This window comes from Cavia porcellus, unplaced genomic scaffold, assembly GCF_034190915.1.
Source record: "Cavia porcellus strain 051 isolate PalLab524CR breed Dunkin Hartley unplaced genomic scaffold, mCavPor4.1 scaffold_11, whole genome shotgun sequence".
NCBI lineage: Eukaryota > Metazoa > Chordata > Mammalia > Rodentia > Caviidae > Cavia > Cavia porcellus.
The window spans coordinates 471,115-488,519 of NW_026947494.1; the positions used below are offsets into that span (position 1 = coordinate 471,115).

A 17,405-nucleotide genomic window follows, 5' to 3' on the forward strand; every position below is an offset into this window, starting at 1 on the left:
AAGACAAACTGACAGCTACTGACAGAAAAAGAGCTCAACAGAAATGAGACAGAGAAGATTGGATGATAGGAACAGCTATTTTGGAGAAAATGACACCTTAATAGGTAATACTGATTTAGTACCATCTTGTTTTGAAGTCTCATCTAGCTTTTGTTCTTCTGTCTCCAATGGTCTAAACAGGTTGTATCTTATTGGATTTTATTATGTACGATAGTATAAGCAAAAACCTTTTAAAGACAAGGAGATTATACAGAAACCATTGTTCATTTTCTGTTAGTCGATTCTAAATACTCTATAATACTGTCATTCTCTTAAATGGTTTTACATTGTTTTGATATACTTAATGCTACAATATACGAAGTTGTACTCAAGGACTTCAAGGAAAGAGTCAATATGGTAACTACTTTTGGGTCGGAATTATCTGGTGGTGAAACACTATTCTGCTTAAATGGTTATGTTTTGATCTGCCCTGTTTCGCTGTTATGCCCTCTTTTTTCTCAATCTCCACTCCATTATTTACTTTTTTATTTTTATCCATTTAATTAAAGGGAAAAAATAGCAGGATATAATATAGTAACCCACTTTGACTTTCTATTATCTCGATTTGAAGCCCTGTATTACTCTCACCATCTTGTTTTTGAGTGATGTTCCCCTATTCTGTTTTGCTGGATAGTATCAGGTTCGAAAGTTTAGGCATCAGCTGAGAAGATAATGAGATTCATTATAACGCCCATTCTCATTGACTTTTATCTACTTTTGAAGACCTACAATGTCTCCAATGTTTTGGTTTTGTCGGTTTTGTTCTTTACTGTTTTGTTCAATTGTATTACAACTAATGATATAGGCAATTCTATTAGAGATAGCGGGAGGCATTATGGTAACCATTGTTGATCACCTTGTATTATGTTTTTATATTATCTATTATGTCCACCCTTTTGACTTGACCGATTCTGTTCTGTTATGTCACATTTGGTTTTACTCTCTTCCAAAAAAGCAATAAGAACCGTGGGAGCAATGAAACCCAAAATGTGTAATAGTCATTGTACAAAAGAGAGGAAAAGAAAGTGCTCTAAACTATATAACTGCATGTATATTTAAGTGTATAAGATAGAAAATGATATCACAGAGTTTTATTGGATCATTGAACAGAACTGTTTGCAGTATCATTGTTGGAATGTCCACTCTACAAGCTTTAATTTTGTGACTTGAACAATTATTTCTAAGATGGCAATATGTAATCCATTAACTAGTGATTTCCTACTGCGCATTTTTTTCTTCTGTAAATCTGTATAAGTTGTACCCCTTCACTGTTTTTTTTTCCTTTTCTCCTTAAATAAAAAAAAAATGAAAAAAAAAAGAAAAATTGTTCAAATGATATTAGCACAACCTTTCTTTTCAATAGACCAAGAGAAACTGGTAGTATAACTATCTTTACTGTATTGTATTTGTTTCTTTCCTGGAAAGAAACCTAGACCTAGAATGTAGTCTGTCTTGCTGACCATTTCTGCTGGATGGGGCTACAGCTGTGATAAGAGGTATTCTGTGGACACCAATAGCAGCCAGGTGCTGGCACTGGTCCAGTGTTTTATATCATTGTCAGTTTTTTTGTCCAGCATCAACCTGATGGAGAAGTGTTGACACTGTCAAGTATATTTGTATATTTTTACACCTTTCCTTCCAGTTCTTTCAGTCTTTACTGTGTATTTTGGAATTCTGTTATGGAGGAATACTCTTGTAGGCTGTTACTGTTTTCTTCAAGAATTAACCCATGAACTGCCTCTTTGCTCAAGGTAGTATTCCTTGCTCTTAAATCCACATAGTCTGATACTAATATAGCCACCGTAGCTTTCTTATGATTTACGTCTGCTTGGCTTATCTTGCTTTGCCTTTTTACTTCTAATACACTTATCTTTATGTTTAAAGCATGTTTCTTGTTAGCAGTATAAAGTTGGGCCTTGACCCTTGCCCCTTTCATCCAATCTGACCATCTCAATCCTCTAATAGATGTGTCCAGGATTCATTAGGGTAACCTCGGATGTAGTTGGCTTTAAGTATATCACTTTAAAACTTGCTTTGTTTCCCTAATTTATTTTTCATGCCTTCTTTTTAGTTATGGAAGTACCACTAGAATTCAATTTTAGTTTATCTTTTGGGTAAATCTTTCAATTTTTTAGTAGTCTAAAGGATTTTAATATATAAATCTCACTTTTAACATTCAAAGTTAAAACTTTCCTACTTCAGAGAAAGCATAGAAGCCTTAAATTGTGTAAATCATTTTGTTTTGTTCCCTTCCCTTATGCCTGTACTCTCCAGACCTATCATTTTTGCTTTTTATAGTCATACTTATTTTAAGGAACTTAAAGTATCACATTTCCTCAGATATTTCCCATGTCTGGTCTCCCTGTATTCCTGAGGTCTCAAGTTCTCTTCCCATATCATCCCCTCATCCTGAAGAACTCCCCAAAGTCCAGGTCTATATCTTTTTACTGGAAGATATTTTTATTTTGCCTAATTTTTGTTTGTATTTTGCCCCATCACAGGCTTCTAGGCATCCACTTTTTCTTTCAGAAATTTAAAGATTTTGTCCACTCTCTTTTGGTCTCCTCAGTTTCGGATAAGAAATGCACAGTATTCAAACTTGTTTACCTGTACGTAAGGCATTATTTTGGCCAGTTACGTTTACAATTACTCCTTCTCTTTGGTTTAATTTTGATGCTTGGTTATGATGTATCTGGGTTTGGATATAAGACATAGCCTGTTTAGGATTTGCTGATATTCTTGGGCCCATGTATTTTTTTCAACAAATTTGGGAAATTTTCAGCTGTCTAGCCTCATAATTTGTTTATGATATCATCTTTGTGTTCTGGTGCAAGGACTTAGTTGAAAGAGATTTCAAGCCTTTTTATATTACCCCACAGTCCCTGAAGCTCTATTCATTTTCTCCCAAAATCTCTCTCAAGTTGAATTGTCATTAACTTTATTGATTTTTCTTTGTCACCTCTGTTCTACTATTGAGCTCATCCAATGAAATGTTTATTTCATGTATTTTCTCAGTTCCAAAATTTGCATGTGAAGGGCCGAGGATATAGCTCAGGGGCACAAGCACCAAGATACCAAGAAGGGGAATAGAACATTCAGTCAAATGGAGTGTTCAGTTTTACACACATATACCACTCCAGGAAAAATTTTGACTATATGAGACCTAGAGGTTGATAAGCAAAATACATAGCTGACAAATTGGAAAAAAATACTTGCAATATTTCAAGCTGATAAGGAATCAATGTCTGAAACACTAAAAAATTTCCTTAATCACCAAAGAAATGGAAGCCCAATTTTTTTAAAATCAAGTGATCTATTTATAATACAGATTAAAAGGAAACACATCCAGCATGTACTAGGAAACAATGAAATGCTGTCATTAGATAGCATTAGATATTTTCATCAGATTAGCAAAAATTAAAAATCAGAAAATGCTAGTGTTAGAATAAGGGGAAAAAACAACAAGCCTATTTCACTGCAGATGGACAAGAAAACAAATGTATAGCTAGACAGGAAAGCAATCAGAATTTCCATGTTATCAAATCTTTTTTCCCCCTCTTATTTTAAATTTTATCGGTATATCATTGATACATAATGATCACATTCATCAGTGGGAAATTGTACCTGTATATAAATATATCTTGATTCTTTATTTCCCCATTTGCCCCTCCTTTGTTGGTTCTAGGAATCAAACTCACGATCTAGTGCTTGCCAGGCAGGAACTGTGCCCTGGCCCTGCAGCCTCCTTATTTACAAAAACTTTGTTATTTTTTTCCCTCCTGATTTCTGGGTTTTTTTCCTTTTCCCTTCCTTCCCTTACCCCTCCCTTGTTCACATTCCCATTCAAACGTTTTTGTTTTTTTTTTTTTTCCCCCTTTGGTACTTCCTAATATCTATCCTCTATTTTGGTTCTTATTTATCTTTTAGGTTTCTTAAAGGGTAAATGAAGAAACAATGTGATTTTAAACATGTATGTCTGATTTATCTCACTTATGATCTCACAGTGCATCGGTTTACCTAGAAATATCTCAAGTTTATCTTTCTTTATGGCAGAGTAGTACTCAATTATATATAAGCACCATATCTTCTTTATCCATTCATTCGTTGATGGGGATCTGGGCTGTTTCAAAGATTTAGCTATTACAAATTGTGTGACTATAAACATGGGTGTGCATGTGTCATTGTGGTATGATGTTTGTAACTCTTTTGGGAAGATACCAGAAAGGGGGATAGCTGGGTCAAGCGGAACTTCCAGTTTTAGTTTTTGAGGAATCTCCATTGCTGATTTCCATATTGGTTGTAAAATTTACACTCCCACCAGCAATACAGAAAGTTGCTTTTTATATAACCTCACCAGCATTTGTTATTGGTTGATTTCTTGATAATAGCCATTCTTTCCACAGTGAGATGGTGTTTAAATTTGCATTTCTTGAATGACCAGTAATGTTGAACATTTTTTCATATATTTATTTGTCACTTCTACATACTCATCTGAGAAGTGTCTAATTGTTTCAGATGCCCATTTTTGAATTGAGCCTTTAAATTTGGAGAGTCTGATTTTTTTTTGAGTTCTTTATATATTCTAAATATTAGTCCCTTATCTGAGAGATAGTTGTTAAAAGTTTTTTTCCCATTCTATGGTTTGCCTCTTCACTTTGTTGGTGGTTTCTTTTGCTGTGCAAAAGATTTTTGATATGATGAGATTCCAGTTGTTGATTCTTTGTAGTATTTCCTGTGTAATTGGGATTTTGTTCATAAGCTCTTTCCTTTACCTATGTTTTCAAGAATTCTACTTATTTTTTTTAAATTCTAAAATGTTTTTAATACAGTTCTCTAACACTTTTATTCACCTCAGATTTTACTGAGGGTTTGATCTTTGTGTACTCAATTATATCTTGTAACAATAATATGAATTAGTATCAACTCAAGTGCCACCTGTATTCATAATGTATGTTCTCTTGTGATTTTATATGTGGTCATTACCTTTTATTTAACTTTACAATTATTTTTAAAGCTCCTTTATATAGAAAATATATATTTCTTTAGCAGATCAAAATAAGAATTTTCCAATCAATACACTGAGAAACACTTACTTTTATACCAAAATAACAAAAGTGATTAAGCTATTTAAAATATCCAATTATAGAATAATGAGTAGTTTCCACAAGACTAATGAGTAGTTTCCATAAGAATAAGTAACTTTTGTATTGTTCTTTTGAGGCATTCAAACAAAGAGTAGCAATTTCAAGGTTTAAAAAATTGTGATGATTCCCCACAGCATAATACTACAGTAGGACATGCAGTTTCAACATGTCAACTCCAGAAAAACATTTTTAAAAATCTTTGTATAAAATAAATTTGGTGCATTATCAGTAAAAAGTGAAAATCTTTTACAAAATAAATTCAGGTACCATTGAGAATGAGATCCAAAAGTATCAGTGTAGAATAAAATACTTCAATGAGATAAAGGCAACTAAGGCCTTTCTAGTGCTTTTAGATACTTATTTGTTATCCCTAAAATGATCATTATTGTCTCAAAGGTACAAATCTTATCACTCAGTGACCTAGAGGCTATTTGATCATTTACTCCTTTAAATAAAACATCATACAGATTATAACATAAACATTAAAATCAGATATGAAAGTGCATCTATTTGAATGAGACATATCAGTTTAAATATCCATTATCTTCATAAAGCAGAAATCTAAGAACACTATTTGTTCATCTCCATTAGGTGCTGATTATTTGGTCAAGAGTGTCCACATTCATATTGGCCTCCCGCAAATGCTAAGATACATCACCTTTGACTGGAATAGGGAGCAGGCTTCCATTAGTGTTACTCTTGGAATGCTCGCATTTCAAATTCACACTGAAAACAAATGTGCTTCTCACTCTGGGTAATGAGTCTTGATAATTTAATAGGAACCTTAAAGTAACAGTGCCACGGTGTAGCAGAGACTGGGACAGTGACCGCTACAGTGTGTCTGCGCCTCAGAACTGCCTTCGAGCAGTCGGCGGAGGTAGCAGCAGGTCAGCATGCAGCCGTCGCTCACTGTGCCAAGTCCCTGTCCCCGGAGCTCATCTCGTGCCCTCCCTGCCTGCCTGCCTGCCTTATGACGTGGTTCAGTCCTCTTTGCCTTTCCCCTTCTCAATTCCTCCCTTTTGGTGGCCTTCACTCTCTGAACCCAAGTCCCCCCTGCTCCCCAGTTGGTCCAGACAAGTCACTGTTTTCCAGGCTGACACTGCCTGCCGCTTCCTGGCCCATCTGACTCTGTTGTTTGGACATCACACACAGTTCAGGACTTGCTGTCTGAGGGGTGTCCTCAGAGGCCCCTGAGGGCTTTCATTTTGCTGCAGGGAGCTGCTGCTCCCATCTGCGTTCTCCATCTCTGGAGTGACACCAGGTGTTCAGTGTTTGTAACACCTTGGCTGACTCTTCCCTGCCCAACAGTAGTGCCCAAGGACGGAATGGTACTGCCTGCCAAATCTCCAGGATCACCAGGAGCTCTCTCACTCCTTCGTCTGTTTTCACATCATCCTCTTGGTTCAGTTTCCATCCAACTCAGCTCAGAACAATCAAGACTTTGCCACTTCTTGCCAGGATTTTCTGTGCTGCGTTTTCAGTCACCTCCTCTTGTGCTTCTGCTACTGGTCTTGTGTCAGCGAACTGTCCCATTCTTCCTGGACTTTGCCTGCATCTGCATTCTGATAGATCAGCTCTTTGGTAACATCTTCAAGGCTTGCTACAGGTACAAGTGATATTTTCTTGCTTTTCTTTTTCTTATTCTTCGACTTCTTCAGGGATGAGACGCCTCTGCCGGCTGGGTGCTCTTTCATTCATCGGGTTCGTGATCAGTGTCTGCCCTCCCTGGACCGGAGCCTTTCTCTTGGCTGCAGCAGCCCCAGGCACAGTCTGCGTATCTGTCTGGAGTGGTTTCCTGTGCTTCGCTCCTGTGTCTCCCTCTGCCTCCGTGCTCTCCTCCTGCCTACTTCTGCACTCTTGAGTGGAGGCCTCCCCAGGCTCACAGGCTTCTTGCTCTGTGAATTCCTTCTTTGTGCTGTGCCCTGTGCCAGTGTCCAGCTCATCAACCAGCGATTCCCCAGGTGACTTTCAGGGATCCCACTGTAGCTCCTGGTGCTAGTAGCTCCTTCTCTGTATGAGCCCTGCATGGTCCCCCAGGATCTGCACTGCTCACCCATTCAGCTGCAGGTCCCAGCAGATCCCTGACAGTTTTGGGTAAATCTCTTCTATGTCTGTTTTGAAACCTTGGTTTTCTTGGTCCTGTCTTCCCAAAGACTGCTCACTTTGCTCTGTGATATCTGAAGCATTACAAGTGACCTTCCCATGCACAAACTCCGGGGCTCTATTTCCTCTGGACACTTGGGCTGCCTCAGGAACGTTCCATTCTCAGTCACATGACACAGCCGTGACTTCCTGGGACCCAGCCTGCCCTAGAGTTTCACAGTCCTCTCAATGTTGACTTTGAAGTTGCTCCTTGAATGCAGCATTTGCTGAGTCTTTTCAGAGGCTTTCTGGTCCTCAGCAACTTCAGCAGGATCACACTTCTGTGCCACACCATCCTGTGCTGTGTCTTCTTCATGTTGTTCTCTCTCAGTATTCTGCAAGATTTCTCTTTTCCCCACATTCTCCATAATTTCACCTTCAACCTCCACTTCTCTGGCTCTCCTAGTGCTGCATCCCCAGATGACTTGAAGGTGTTTTTCTCTTCTTTCATCATCATGGTGGGAACTGGGTTCCCAACATTGTTTAGTGTGTCTGAAGTTTCTCCATTGATAGCTACTTCTGAATTTAGAATTATTCTGTTTCTTGAATTCTTCTTTCAGCTGTGCAGTTTGTTCTCTAAAGTTATCACATTTGCTCTGAATGGAGCCAGAAACTCTTTCTGCCTCTTTAAAGCTGCCAGCCTCTCATCCTTCTGCCACAGGGCCTCCGTCATCTCAGCAAGCAGGAACTTTAGGATGCTGCGCACATGGCTCTGCCACTTGAACTCCTTGCTCTCCTTACACTACTGTCAGGCCTCTGTCAGCTCATCCTTAAGCTCCAGCAGCACGTCTTTGAGAGCGTCTACATGGTACATGAAGTTGGTCTTCCCATTGTCTAGCTGAGCACTGGAAACCATAGTCTTCTTGTGTTAATTTTCTACTTCTGCTAGCAAGCCCATAGTTTCCCTCATGGATGCCTCAGTGTCCATGGAGGTAGAGGTGTCAGTGCTTACCCTGCGGGAGGAGGTGCCCTGGAGCGAGGCCTAGGTTGCTGCAGACAGTCTGTGCATGTTGCAGGAGCCTGCTCAGTAAAATCTTTAAGTCTTTCTCCAACCACTGGGTTGGCATGCGCTGAGCTGGCCCTGGAGGAGGTGTGGGAGCCAGAGCTGAGGTGGCCGCTGTACTCCGAGGACTTCTGCTGCTGCTCCAGCTCTTTCATGTGGATCTTGTGAGCCCCTCTGGGTTTCCCAGTTCAGGCAGTCAAATTTCTTGTTCTGTGTACCCGCTGGGCTGGCCATGTTGCAGAGGGTCACCCACTTCCCATGCAGGAATGCTCCATCCTGGCTCTAGATCTGCTCAAGCCCAGGTTGGACCTGTGCATGAGGCTGCAATCCACTGAGGAGCAGCCCAGATAAATGGTACCACTCAAGTGCAGGTGGCCGAATGGAAGGGGAGCACAGGGTGGGAATAGGACCACCTGGCCCACCTACCCCCTCTTCTATCTGTTGTATCTTCCAGTAGATTTAATGTTTTTGTATTTAAATCTTTGGTCCATTTTGATTTTAGTGTAGTTCATGGTGAGATATAGGTCTAGATTAAACTTAGGGCATGTGGGAGGCCAGTTTCCCCAGCACCATTTATTAAAGAGGCTTATCTTTCCTCCATGAAGCTGTTTGCTCCTTTGTCAAAGATAAGGAATCTGGGTGTGTTTGAAGTTGTTTCTGCACCATCCATTCTGTTCCATTGATCCTCAGGTCTGTTTTTTTTTACCCATATGTCTAGATCTTGTCCAGGGTTCTGGCCCTATGCAACTTGTCCTGCCCCACAAGGACGATGCCAAGGACCATGAAGGATCAGAAGCAGCATGCAGACATTTCCTCCGTAATTCCTTGACTGTTTCCCCAAAGGTCCATCCCACTAGACTGCAGTCCCTACTGTCTACATCCTAACCCCAGGCACTCTCAGATGCCACAAATCTCTCGGCCTTGCTGGGGACAAACCGGACATCCCCCACTAGAGGCCAGAGTCGTGGTTCCCTGTTTATTGGAGCAGCCGAAGCCTCATGTGGAAGTAGCGGAGGTTGGGCCCCTTGCAAACAGGAACATTTGCTGAGTCACTGCCCCCACCTGATGAGGGGACTTCCTCCAATTCCCAGAAAGGAGCGTGCACAGCTTAGAGGGCCCAGCACAGGCTGCAATCCTCTGAGGAGGATCACTGATTCTAGTGCCAGCAGCACTGATCTGTCCCCGGCCAAACTAAAACTTGCCATTCCCTCCTGCCTGAGTGGCTCGGGCAGACTGGGCACTGGGCTCTCCAGGGACTCGCCTGGGGAAGGAAAAGGCTGGGAACTATGCTGCCAGATTCTGACTCCAGAAGCCTGTGAGGCTGAGACTGCCGTCCACTACACCCTAGAGGGGAGCCTTGGATTTCAGGGTCAGAATGATCTGTGGCACTGTAGCTAGCTTCCCATGATGGAGCCTCACCTTGAGCCATGTCTGCATTCAGAGCAAAACCCCATTTTGTATAATTGTAAAGAGCATTCTCTAGAAAACAGTTTAGCACTTTGGTTTGAAATCACACTTCGGTTTGACAAGAGTGGATGCTGATCCTGGCCCAGGGCGAGCCCATCCCATCCTCATAGTGTCAGCAAGGAAAGCGGCTCAGGGAAGATGACTGGCCCAGGCACTGTAGAAGGGTCTTGTGGCCATCCAGTATCCCGCTTGACATCCAGGATGCCTGTGTGAGAGCTGGGCTCTCACCTGGAGGAGGGACAGGGCAGGTTAACCAGGGTGTGTACACCTGCAGCAGGAAGGAGGCGAGAGGCTAGAAGAGTGGGGTGTGGCCTTGGGGGCTTATCATAGTGGTCCCCACCCGTGCTTGTCGTTGAGGCTACTGTGCAGCTGCAGGAGCCTTTTCATCAGAATCCAGGCTGCCCCCACCTACCTATGGCCTCTTGGGAACTGTTTTCAAGTACTGTTCTGCTTGTGGAAGAAAGTCAAGGCTGCGTTTACTGTTTGTGGGATCTATAAACAGCCAGTCATTCCACTCCCCACAAGAACACTGCTTGCACGCACGCAAGCCCCAAGCAGCGGCCTGCGCCTGTGAGTGATCTGGCTCCAGGAGGCTGGGCCAGCTGCCCTGCCGCCTGCCCGGTGCCGCCTGCTCGCGTGACAGCCAGCCTGTTGCTGCATGGTTGTTATAGCAACTGCTCTCAGGGGAGCCACTCGCTCCCCACTTCCCCATGCCAAAAGGGAGTGAGAATAAGGCTGTTGAGAATTGTTCCTTTTTCCCTCTTTTTTCCCTCTGCTGTGACCTTGACAAAAATAATCTTTGAAGTACTTGCTGGCTGTTTTTTTGCTATGGGACTGGAAGAAATCAGGATATTCAAAGAGTTTGCCAAAGGAAGCCCAGCTTTGCAAAGCATTCACCTCCTTCACTGCAGAGGGCTGGGGGTGTGCCTAGGGCAGGGCAGAGAAGGGACCCTGCCCCTGGGGACCCCATCCCTGGAGACCACTGTCTCTGAGATCCCTGTCTCTGGAGATCCCCAGACCTGAAGACCCGTGTCCCTGAGATCCTTACCCTGGAGACCCCAACTCCTTGGCCCCTGGAAACCCTCACCTCTGCTGATCTCCTATCTAAGCTGCAGACCTAGCATCTAAGCAGCAGACCCTGGCCCCAGGGACCACTGAGCCCTCCCTCTTAAGCGGCAGGTGCAAAGTGTCGTGACTTTCAGTAATTGAATGTAGACGTGATTTTTTTTTTCTCCTTTAAAAAACTAAAGCCTGACCTTCGAGCCAAATCCATGTTTCCATTTGGAAAAGTGATCTCATTTTCCATGTACCATGTTAAAAGAAAATTGTAGGATTAAGAGGAGAGAGGGAGAGAAAGCAAACAAACGTTCATGATGCATATTTTGAAAGATGGTCCCACATGTGTAAAAGTATTTGGCATGACGATTCTGGACTAGAAAGTCAATCTGATATTGAATCCATATGATTCCACAAACAGCATTTTATGGTCTTAAAAAAATTTCTGCCTTGTGAGTTAAAATTAAGATTGTTTTTGCTTGTGACTAATCTCATAAAATCTTTTTTAAGAAGACATTTATATACTCAACTCTTGAAAATGTCTTTGGTCTTTTAACTATTATTAGCAGGACATCTTCAGTATGTGGCAGTCACCGAGGGGGAGGCCACATCAGCTGGCAGGCATGCTGAGGATGGCGATGCTGCTCTGCAGCGCAGGATGAGCTTGGGAGAGGACCCTGGGCAGGAAATGGAGGTGTGGCACTGTCTCAGGCTTCCCTCTTGCTGTACTTTACCTGTGCCACCGCCCACTGTGTGACCAGGTTCTCGAATAACCACTGCTCTGTCTGCCAGAGTGAGCATCTGTCAGTAACAGTAATGTCTCATTTTCTGACTGCCCTTGTTCACTCCAGCATTACCCTGTATGCCTGTGCCCACCAGCAATGCTAGTCTGCAGGGTTCTGGGGTCTTGGTCTCCCCATTATGGAGCACACCACTAGCTCTTGGCCAAGGCACAGACCTCCATGGAGATGGTAGCCCATTTCTGAGCCCTGTGGGCTGGGTGCCAGGCTGGCTTTGTGGGCCACCTGACCATGACCTTATCACCACAGAAGTGGGTGGCATCAACCTGCTGCTCTCCCAGCCAGGGTTCCAGAACTCTGAGCAGCCACTGGTGCCAGCCTGGGTCTCACCCTGCTGGCTTGTGTCCTGCTAAGCACAGATCCAGGATGCAGGAGCTTTCACACTCTTGTATGTGTTCCCTAACCCCAGGACTGAAGACAAATAGGACCAGGACTCCAAGTTCCAGGGCAGACGGAGCCCTTGAGAAAGATGTGAGCATATCTGGAAGGCAGCTCCAGGGTGCCACCATGCTGTCTATTTTTTTTTAAAAATTTCCAACTCTGAGGCTAGGAAAGTGAGCCAAAGCACATTGTAAGCTTCTGAGTCTGTCCCCTGGGGTTATGGAGATGTTCAGAGTGGCCTTCACTTCAGGTGCTCCCTCCTGAAGCAGGCTGGCATCACAGGACCTTTTCACCCACAAGCCAGAGCAAGGAAGCCCCGAGTGTCCACCATAGATGAACAAAAACCAAAACAGACAAATGGGATCACATCAAACTGAAACTTCTGCACACAAAGGAAACAGCCACCTACAGGACAGGGAACATATTTGCCAGCCATACTCTTGATGAGTGACTAGTATCTAAAATAAGCAAGAGAACTGACTCAGCAGCAGAAACCCCCACATATTCAGAGAACCTAGACAGACATTCTTGGAAGAGGTACATGTGACCACAGATGAATGAGCACTATATCACTGATCATTCAGGGACAGAACTGCAGCACAGTGACAGAAAAACCAAAGGTATCAGGTGCCATGAGGGAGAAAGATGGTCCTGGCACACCGTGGGTAGAAGGTGAATTGGTACCACCACTGTGGAAAATGGTACAGAGGTTCCTAAAAAAATTAACAATAGACTATATGAGCCAGCAATCCCCTCCTGCATGTGTAGCATAGGGAAATGAAATCTGTGTTAGGGAGACAACTGCACCTCTGTTTTGTTGCAGAATCATACAAAAGATGAGAAATGCAAACAACCTAACTATCCATCAATTGATGAAAGGATTTAGTTTGTTGTTTTGGTGGTACTGGGAATTGAACCCAGAGTTTTACACTGAACTATAGCCCCAGTTCTTTTTAAATCTTTTATTCTGAGACAGGGTGTTGCTAAATTGCCTGGGCTGGGTTTGAACTGGTGATCCCCCTGCCTCAGTCTCTCAGACTGCTAGGATTATAGGCATGTGCCACTATGCCCATTGATGGATTTATTACTTAAAAGTGGTACACGTGTGCTCACTTCAGCAGCATGTATACTAAAAATGGTACATTTATATAGTGTCATATTAGTCATAAACGAATGAAATCCTTCACTTGCAACCACATGGGTAGAACCAGAGAATATTATTCTAAGTGAGAGAAGCCAGAGAGAAAGGGGAAAAAATTTCATAATCTCATTGTGTAACTAAGAGAGGTAGAGAGCAGAAGGTGGCTGCTAGGGATGACAAAGGAGTGGGGCTGACACATGTCACGCACCTGGAGATGGGCCAGGTGAAAGAAGCTGGGAAGCAGGGTACTCATAGCCACCCTTCCTCAGGGCCCTGGAGGAGTCAGAGCCACACATGCAGGATGAATGCAGGGAGCAGTTTGGGGCAGCCAGAGCAGAACCCTTGTGTGGGAACAGAGTATTCTGGAGATGGGTGATGGTGACACCTGTGAATGTGCTTGTGCTGTGGGACTGTACATTTAAAAATGGCTAAAATGGTAATGTTCTGTTTATGCACTTTCCTCCCCCCTTAACTTGAAAAACTTATTAAAAAGTTAAAAAGTGAATTGTCATTTTTAAAATATTGTCTTGATTGGGTCAGTGATGAATTTTCTCATTGTCAACAAACGAATGCCAAATGTTCCATATCCTTTCCCCCGGAGAAATAGAGTACATCTGAGAGACAGCATCTTGGGGATTGGGATGTAGTTCACACTAGTAGGGCCCTGTTGGACAGAGCCAGTGTGTGGGGCCAGTGTGCAGACACGAGTCATGTCAGTCTCTTCCTGCCACCGGGTGCCAGTGTTGTATAGCGCCAACCTCCTACTAAAAACCTGTTGGTGGTTGTGGGTGGACAACTGTGATGGACTATTTCTAGATGTGATCATCATCCAGAGGCCAGGATATGCAGGAAGCCAGCCCATTCTATCTCCACAAGCCAGTGACCATCCCCCCATATCATTTGCTGTGCTGGTGGCCAGGGGCTATCCCACTTCCTCTCCCCAGTAGCAGGTGCTCAGATGTAGGTCCTGGGACCTTGCAGACTATCCAGCTCTAATTAATAAATGAGCACAAACAAAAAATAACAAAATTTCTTCACACAGCCTCATTTGTTTGAGCTTTGCTTTGTCTCTTGATGGAAGACTGCACTTTGACCATAATCCTACTGGGATCTGTGTCACTGCTTTCTCTGTCCACTGCCCCTGCTGTCTGCTCAGGCCCAGGACCAGCCTGCTGCTACTGTGGAGATGCCACAGCCCTTTTGGGATGGAGTGGTACAACTCACTCTCCTAGCTTTTCTGTTCTCTGTGTTTCTGTAGTGGGCAGTGCATGCTTGTCTTCTATGCCTAGCACAAACCTGCGAGCTCCTTTAAGCTTGATGTTGTGTTTACCACGACTGTGGCAAGTTTCCAAGTTCATGCAGGGAATGGGATTTGCTATGGTGCTAAGCTATCTTGTCTAAGGTGAAGGTATGCCTTTCCATTTCTTCAAATAGAATTATTTGTCTCTTGAGATGTTTTAATGTTTTCTTCACATAGGTTTTGCATGCTTTTCTGTCTAGTTTATTTCTAAGCAGTTCAGTTTCTTTAATGTTTCTGTAAATGGATTTTTAATCTGTTATAACGTACTCTGATCTGGTCATTTCCTAGAGTGTAAGGGCTATTGATTTGGTCATTTCTTAGCATATAAGGTTATTAATATATAATAAATATGCCCATTTGCTACTGAATTACTTTATTTTACTGTAGATTCTCCATGTTTCACAGACATACTGTCAGAACTTCTTCAACAAGAGGTTCTCTTACCTTTGCCCACTTCCTGTGCCTTCTGCTGATCTCTCTTGTGCAAACCTGTCTGTTAGTGCCTCCAGTGCAGCATTAAATACCATAGGATAGGAGTCAGCAAACTTTTTAAGGGCTTGAGGGAATATATTGTAGGCTACTGAGTATGCTGTCTTTGTCCTGATTCCCCAGCCTTGCTGTTGCGGAAAGGTGGCCGTAGAGAGAAAATATGAGGATACACGGATGGTGTGGTGTTCAGTGAAACAACAAGTGGTAGCCATCGCCTGGCCAGCTGGTGTGGGCCGCTGTAGTAGGCATCTTAGTCTTCACTTGATCTTAGCCCAAAGGCTGAGAAGTGATGGCATCTTACTCTTGATCTTCCTGCGAATAGCTCAAATGCTTCCTCACTGTGTAAGTTGCTGCCTAAAGAATGAGATACACACATTATTGTGTTGAGAAAGGACTCAGCAATTCTGTTTTCTTGGGATAGCACCAAAATGGTGGAGTGATAAATAGCAGAGAAAGTGCCTCCCTGAGAGCTGCCATCCAGATGCTGGAATATAGTAACGTGAAGAAGACAAGGAGGGAAGTGGATCCCCTAGATCCAGGAACTGCAGACTCAGTGCTGGTTGGCAATGAGTGCTGAGGGCTCAGTCACCGCATGTGAGAGAGCAGTTGACCAAGAGCCACCTTGGAGACGGGTTGGCTGAGCTCAGAACGAAGAGCTTCTGCCACCTGCATCTAGTGGCTCCCAGCTGGGTTCAGGCCTGCTGCTGAAGGTGTGCTGATGACTGCAGGCCAAATGAGTCTGCTCTCGACTATAAAGTACAGGCTCACTGAGATTATCCACTACCCCACCGAAAAGCTACTGCTGGCTTCCTGGAATAAATGAGAATGGATTGGAACTTTGTCTCCATACATTGTCTGCCAGTGAAAGCAGAGACCAACCTGGAAGAGGACTTTTTATTTTTACTCCCTCTTGCATTTGTTTTGTTGTTTGGGTTTTTTTTCTTTATGTTTTTGGCTTTTTTCCCCACTTTCATTGTTTGAACTTGTTTTTATGAGTATGAATGTGTTTTCTAGCCTCTTTGTGGTTTTGTTCTTTTATGTTGTTGTTTTTATTACTGGGAATTGAACTCAGGACCTTGTGTTTTCTGCACAGGCACCTATGCCACTGAGCTATATTCCTGACCCTGTTCTGTTCTTCTTTTTATCTCTTCCTTCTCTCTTTCCCTCCAGTCTTCTGCACCAAGTTAGCATGATCCCGTTTTGTCCTCCAATCTTACTTCAAATCTCTTCGTCTGCTTCTCTATTTTCTCCTTAATCCATTTTAAATTTTAACCCCGTAGGGCAAAATTAACATATTAAAGACTTGCATACAGCATATAATTTTATGGTTTGTTTTAGATTTTGTTATATAACCACAAATCTAGATCATATTGTTAAAAGTGGCAAATTAATGATTAGCTCAGTTTGTCATTTTCTAGGCTGTGTTTGATGCTATTGGTACCACTATTGCCAAAAGTGACAAAATGGTTCTAAACAGCTGTTCTTCCTGGTAGAGAACAAGACTGAGATTTACTAAGGTTCACAGAAAATACAGTGGCACAGTACTAAAGAACTGGGCCAAATAAGCAGCAACTGCTCATCTCCAACAAATTGAAGAGGTAAGATCTTCTAACAGATTCAAAACCCAAAAACCAGGTGTACCTGGAAGTGACTTAGAGAAGAAGTCATTACCTTAGGGTCCAAAATACTAGCAATAAATAACCCACCAGAGGCAAGCCTCACTCCAGGAATTAAACTAAAAAAAAAAGAAACTGAAAAGACATTTAAACAAGATGTAACCCCAGACATCAGTTCTCCAAAGGCAAATCTAGGGGGGCAATGAGGTAGAGCAATCTGAAAGCCTCTCTTCTGGCCACTCTGAAGTGGTAACAACAAAGCAACTGAATGAGGCTCTGGAAAAAATCAAATCAGAAATAATTTTGCAGATAACTGCAGAGATGATGTCCACACAAAGACCATACTAACTCTAGAGCACATATAGACAAAAAAAGGATGAGCTTAAGAAAATTATGGAAGCCATGAATGCTCAGAACAGGAAAAAATGGAATCCATAAGGCAGATTTAAGCAGATGTCCTGGGGAATAAATATTCCATTGAAAGTATTAACAGAAGATTAAACCAGTGTCAGAACATGATCTGAAATACAGCAGACAGGCTTTCAGTTAGCAATCATGAGAAAAGAAAGAAAGAGTTCTCAAAACAGCAAGGGACCATAAGAAATCAATCCAGCAACTGCTAGATGAGACAAAGAAGAATAACTTAAATTTGATTGGTGTCATTGAAAAAGCAGGAGATAGCACAAATTGTATTTTTAAAAAAACTATTCATAAACATTGTGATAGAAAACTTCCCTGGTAGGGAAAAGGAATTTATGTGCAGATAAGTGGGCTACATAGAACTCCAGTTAGCCATGATCAAAAAAATCTAAATCAAGGTATATCAT

The 17,405-nt window shown here is 42.5% G+C and overlaps 1 protein-coding gene and 1 pseudogene across 2 annotated transcripts in view; one reads left to right on the plus strand and one right to left on the minus strand.

Moving 5' to 3' along the window:
- Ahrr (aryl hydrocarbon receptor repressor) overlaps positions 1–17,405 on the plus strand; it is a 105,821-nt gene that overhangs the window by 59,627 nt on the left and 28,789 nt on the right. The window lies entirely within an intron of this gene.
- LOC111753588 (leucine-rich repeat flightless-interacting protein 1-like) lies at positions 7,493–8,562 on the minus strand (annotated as a pseudogene).